This window comes from Amblyomma mixtum, chromosome 3 (genome assembly GCF_055824585.1).
Source record: "Amblyomma mixtum isolate Tamu chromosome 3, ASM5582458v1, whole genome shotgun sequence".
In the NCBI taxonomy this organism is placed as follows: Eukaryota; Metazoa; Arthropoda; class Arachnida; order Ixodida; family Ixodidae; genus Amblyomma; species Amblyomma mixtum.
Genome location: NC_143014.1, coordinates 209,375,639 through 209,381,804, shown reverse-complemented (window position 1 = coordinate 209,381,804; position 6,166 = coordinate 209,375,639).

Sequence of the window (6,166 nt, the reverse complement as noted above, 5' to 3'; positions counted from 1 at the left end):
AACCAGCCCTCGGTCCTGCCGAAACAGCTGGTTTTAAAACCTATGTCCCCGCCCTCGGTGGGGAGAATAACCAATCAGGTACTGTACAAACAACCACCCAATAACTTATTGGGGAAAGGAAAACACAACCAATCAATGATTGAGGAAAGAAGGCAGCTCATCGCGACACCGTGCACAGATGTACACTCTCCACCATCACGATTTCGTATAATTGTGCTTTCCCGCTGCAAGCTTCGCGACCACTCACTTTCCCAACGCCCGGTTGACCCAAGTTCCAGGAAAACCACTTCAACCCATCTGTTAAGCATCGTCGCTCCTCATGCCTGCAGCTAGCGTGGCAATATCCTGTTGACTGCGCTTCAAAAGCACGCCGCTGCAGACATGGTACAAAAAGCCACGCACTGTGACGCGGGTTCGCCTCGGGCTGAATTGACAGTCCTAAGGGAAGATGCCACAAGTCTCATCAGTGACGGCTTCATGCAAAGTGTGCATAACTGAGCTTGTTGACGCAATTTTTGAATACGGCAGCAGAGAAGAAACAAAGTCAAAGTAGGGACAAATATACGAGGATGATGTGACAAATGAAGTTTTTATTTGAAACTGTTCTGCTTTTCGGGCGACATTAGGGCGAAAGAAAGCGACATTTTGTCACTTCGCGGTACATATGTTGTTACATATTAATTGCACATTTTGCTGGCATGACCCATCACATGCCACTGCAGCTATTCTTAAGGCTGACAAGTGTGGCCTTTTCTAAGCAGACAAAAAAAAAAAAGCTGAAGTAAGCCCAATTTGTGAAAGAGCGAAATTCGGCACTCCCCATTTTTCAATACTGCGCAGCTGGACCAACCAAGTGCCCTGGATTATTGTAAGTACTTAGTTATTGAACTGGTTATTGGTCCTATGCAAATTTTAGGAATTTTTTCACCTCACATTCTTGCGAGGGAATTATTTTGCCCCAAGCTACACTTGGGGCAAAACCCGCCATTGCGGTGTCCAGCAGGGCCTAAAGTAGGGAAAATGGCTTTACCGCTTGCTCGAAAACTCTGGCTTTGATTTATCGCTCTATTATGTGATCTGAATGTTAAAAAAAAAGGAAACGATTCATAACCGAGTGGCACGAAGAAAACACAAAGAAACCTCTGAAGAGCATCAAGCAGTACCGGTGCCACTGAGCGTTTTGGTGTCCCTGAATATTCCCGCCACAGAACAATAAAGAAATTGAGGAAATAAAAGGGGAAGAAAAGGCCCAAACTTTCTTCGTGATACTAATCTTCACGCCGCTCTTAGCGGCAAGCAAGAACGGCTACATTACATCACACTGACTATGGAACAAGTTCTGTTCTGTCTGACCTAATATCATGTCCAAAAGCTCGCGTTTGTGTACTGCGAATCGAACCAAATCGGATGTCCATTTGGCAGACAGTAGGTGAAAGAGAAACAACCGTAACCCTGAAAGAGGAAAAGGGAGCGAAGAAGGCAGGAAACAAAAAACGAATGCGTAGGGAGGCTGCGCGTAAAGCGTCGCTGTAGAAGTGCCTATAGTCTGTAGCGGGTGCAGATAAGATCACAAAGGTTGTGTTGGTGCCCATGCATAGAACTAACCTTGTGTGCACTGACGCAAAAATGCATATTATATCTTAATTTTAGAAGGAGGTATCATTTTTCCCCGTGCAGTGTCGTATTTCATCCTGCGAAGAGGGGCAAAATGCGACAACTTAAAGTTTTTAATATCGCTAAATTTTAGTGTGCCCCTTCAGCTGGTGTGATACGTGATTCAGCGAACATGATGCCGGCAGGGGAGCAAACAAATATTTCGGCAATATTTATTTTCTGTCTGTGAATTGTAAAAATAAAAATAGGACGATTAATTAAAAATTTGCGTCGGGTTTTGCTCCACTCTCCCCTATACCAAAGAATTAAAGTTTATCTGCACCTTGTTCTTATTCTCTTTATCTGCCTGCTGAGTCTCGCAAAAAAAAAAAAAACAAATTATTTCTTCAGTAGTGCCACAGATACCGTGCTGACAGCCTGACACACTGCTCACCAGGTTCTCGAATGGTCCATGCTTCCATAGCCCAAGGCTTTCGTGGGTCACTGCGCACTGTCCCTAAGCCGCACAGCCATCTCCTGCCACCACCGGAAACGTCATCGCCTTGCGTTGTTTAAGGAGCGTTGCGCAAACGCCCACGCAGCCATAAAAGTTCCATTTCCTGTCGAATGTTGCTCATCCGGAAGCTCCCGACCGCAAGGCGGTACGCTTGGGTCGCTTTTGAAGACTACGGCATAATATTCAAGGAACTGGCACGCAGCGAGACAAAAAAAAAATATTTTATACAAATGACTGTGGTCTAAGCCACGTCCTTAGCACAAAATTATGGGTCATTGGTGCTTAGGGGGCTCTTCTTTTGTTGAGGTCCCTGGTGTCATCAGCTGAATGTAGGCCGTGATGTGTTCTACTAACTGTAGCGGATAAAAACTCTACCAGGAGTTGACGGTTTGAGGTTCATGACTGGGTGGTTGAATGCGATGAAGTAGCTGGGCAGTAAGACTGTGCGGGAGTGTGCTTCGCTAGCTTAGTACTGTGAGCGCTCCTTTGTATTGTCTAGCCGCGGGGTAAGGCAGTCGTCTTCCCGCGTAGGAGGACTTTCTTCCGAAGTAAAATAGCACCTTCAGAGACGAACACAAGAACACGAAAACAACATGACACAGAACAACGCTACTGCCAACTGGTTTGTTTCTCGCAGAAGAACATGAGTGTATGCGAAGAACATCGCATGCGTAACAACTTACCGCGTCATAGTCTTTTTTTTTGTAGCCTTTGTTTCCACATGGCACGCTAATTTCAGGCGTGCTTCATTTTAATGTAGCCCTCATGTAAGTTCATGCAGAGAGTAGGAGCCTGGCAGTCAACTCTAAACTGCCTACATTTATATGAACTCGTTCCCTGCGAGACGTACCTCTTTGACATGCCCAACATCCTTGGAGAAAAATTTTGAATATTGAAATATTGTAAGGTATTGTTATAGGAATATTGAAGGCAGTGGTTCATTCTTCCGATGGGTAGCAAAATATTTCTTTTAGACCGTTTCCACCACTCGCATGAAACAGTTAAACTGCCGTGTAAAACCAATGGGCGACGCTTTTGACGACAGCAAAAACATTAATAGCAAAAAGAATTGAAGCCTGCCGAAGGGAGATCTGCGGATATACTGAGTGTTAATTATAGCGAAATCTTACAATATATGAAAAAATCGTGCCCATAAACTTGTTCCCGTTCAAAAATGCTTTTGTCCACAATTGTTTTATGCTTTCAGGCTGCAGCTGCATTTTTGCGCGCGCGTGTGTGTGTGTGTGTGTGTGTGTGTGTGTGTGTGTGTGTGTGTGCGTGTGCGTGTGTGTACGTGTGTGCGCGTGTGTGCGTGTGTGTGTGTGCGTGCTTGTGTGTGCGTGTGTGCGTGCGTGTGCGTGTGCGCGTGTGCGTGCGTGTGTGTGCGCGCGCGCGCGCGCGTGTGTGTGTGTGTGCGTGTGTGTGCGTGCGTGTGTGTGTGTGTGTATGTGCGTGTGTGTGTGTGCGCGCGTGTGTGTGTGTGCGTGCGTGTGTGTGTGCGTGCGTGCGTGCGTGCGCATATTGATTCCTTATGGTGTCAACATTGAAGCAGGTATGAATGGATTTATGAACTAGCGGGAAAATTTAGAACATAATTTTCCGAGGAAACAGTGATTGTAGGAGTTTCCAGGATATCCGTGGAAACTGTGCCTGCCGATAGAGGTGAAATTTAAAATTGCCACAAATCAAAAGGACGCTGACAAACAGCAGAAATAAAGAAAAGCAGCAAACGATAAAAGTGGTTTATTACGTCAGCACATATGGTACCGGTAACTTCATTACACTTTACTTGTTTTGTGTCGGAGAAACGAATGAGTTTCTCCCCGAGAGGGGCACACACATCTGAGCACAAGGACACTTGCACAAAATATATATATTGGAAATTTGAATGGTACAAAGTTTGAGCTTGAGGTCATGGAATCGACGAGTGTAGAGAATGCGTACTCGTCTGAGTGGTATGAATTCTATTCCGACTTTTAATGGGCACAGAAGAACCAGGAGAACTACAGCGATCAATTCCAGAGAGATGGAATTTCAGCGGAACCAGCGCAGTTGCCACCCATATCCATAAGCCACTTCCCGAATCAAGGAGTTCTGAACAAGCGTCTTTTTCAACGGGAAGCTGTTTATGAACGAAATTGTTCGCATATCGTGAGGCTGCACCGTAACAGTCGGTATATACGCAGATCCCTCCTTAGGACGCTTGTAGTTTCCTGCTATTCATAGTCAAAAGCGCACCCCTTTGGTTTTGTATGACTTTCTTAACTGCTCGGTGCGAGCACAGGACAGACTTTAAAACATGATTGTGCTACTCATCGGAAGGTTACACCATTCCCATCAATATATGTTCATAACAGTATCTTACAGTATTCCGCAGTTACCTCCCAAATAAAATTGATGTCCACAAAGCTGTACTTGGAAAATGCAGACTGCATAGGTATGTATACGAACTGCATGCGAAGAAAGCCAACTGTCACCGATACCAAGGAGCACAAGGATTTTATATCGAGTGGTGTTGATCAAAGGCAAAATAATGCTGTAGCTACATTATCGCAGGTGGTTGTCTATTGCTCTTCTGTGTAATCAATTATCTTTCAGCGTTAATGTAGCTGCGATATTAATTTACCACTGGTCAACACCACAATTTAAAAGAAAAACATAAAAACATTTCCTTGCGCTCCTTGATTTCGGTGACTCATTCCACTTCCATTGTCTGCTCAATTTGTATGAATTGGTTACAGCACGTAGGTCAGTCCCATATTGCAGGACGGCAGGCCAATATACTGGTTTCTCACTGCACACTCGTAACGAACAGGTGTTCAAAATGTTGACAGAAGCCAGAGTAACAGAGGAGCGCGTCGCGAGTGTAGGATGCCTTGACGGGCCGGAGCACCCTACGCCAGTGTCGCCAGTGAGACCTGCAACGCCATCTCGTGACAGACACCTGCGTTACAGGCGAGGTTACACCCATGCGCGGAGCGTGGTAGCGATAACGAGCCTCGAGCTTGTTTATCCTTTCTGAGACGGGGACAGCGCATCCGTCTTCTTCACGATGTGAGTGCGCATGCATCGAGTCCTGAAAGTCCCGAAAGGCATGGAACAAGTGAAAGAACCGGTAGCGCCGCGGCAGCCGTCGTTGCGTCAGTATTCACCGTGCAATTTAAGCGACTGTAGACAATGCCAAATGGCCTGTGCGGAATAAGGTTCAAACTTTCAGTGTCTCTAGCGAACGGCCAGGTCCGGACCGTCGTCTTACCAAGGATCTTCGTGCGCTGCACGATATCGGCTTAAACGCGAAGCATCGCTAAACGTTCTTAGCGACGAGTTCCTCACGGCAGCCGTGGTAGCCGTCAAGCACATAAAGACTGTGTCGAAACCACTTTTTGGAGGTCATCATCATCAGTCAGCTACGTCCACTACAGAACAGATGCATTTCCATCTCGAATTAACCCCGTCCTGCGCTAGCTGTAGCCACCCTATCCAAACTTATTTCCCCCTCTCGCATCCCCGCCTCACTCTAAACCACCTCCGCTTCACTTGGAATTCACTCTGTTGCCCTAATCGACCATCGGTTATCTGCTGTTATTTGTCGCGCCCATCCCCTTGTATTTTCTGTAATTTCCACAAGGGCATCAATAACTCGAGTGAGTTCTCGAATCCACGCTGCTCTTTCTGTCTAACTTTGCCCCTGTCGTTTTCCTTCCCGTACCTGGCTAAGCTGTCCTCAACCGATTCCCAAGTTTCTTTTTCGTTGACCTCCGAGTTACAGGTGCGCAGGTGAGTAAGGTAATAAGTTTTTCGGCGTGCTAGCTGAATGTATTCTAACCCATTCTTATCCGCTTGGTAATTTATTAATCATGATGCTTATTTACAGTCGCAACATGGCCAAGACTACGTGGCCAACTTTCTGGCTTCCTGCTCCTGTACCTCACTGTCTATGGTAAAATGTTGATCTGCTCCTTTACTGTTCCGTGGAATAAATATTACCTTAGTTTCTTCCATATTAATTGTTTCACCGTTGTACTCTGCTTGTAGAGTTCCTTATCAGTCATGCGC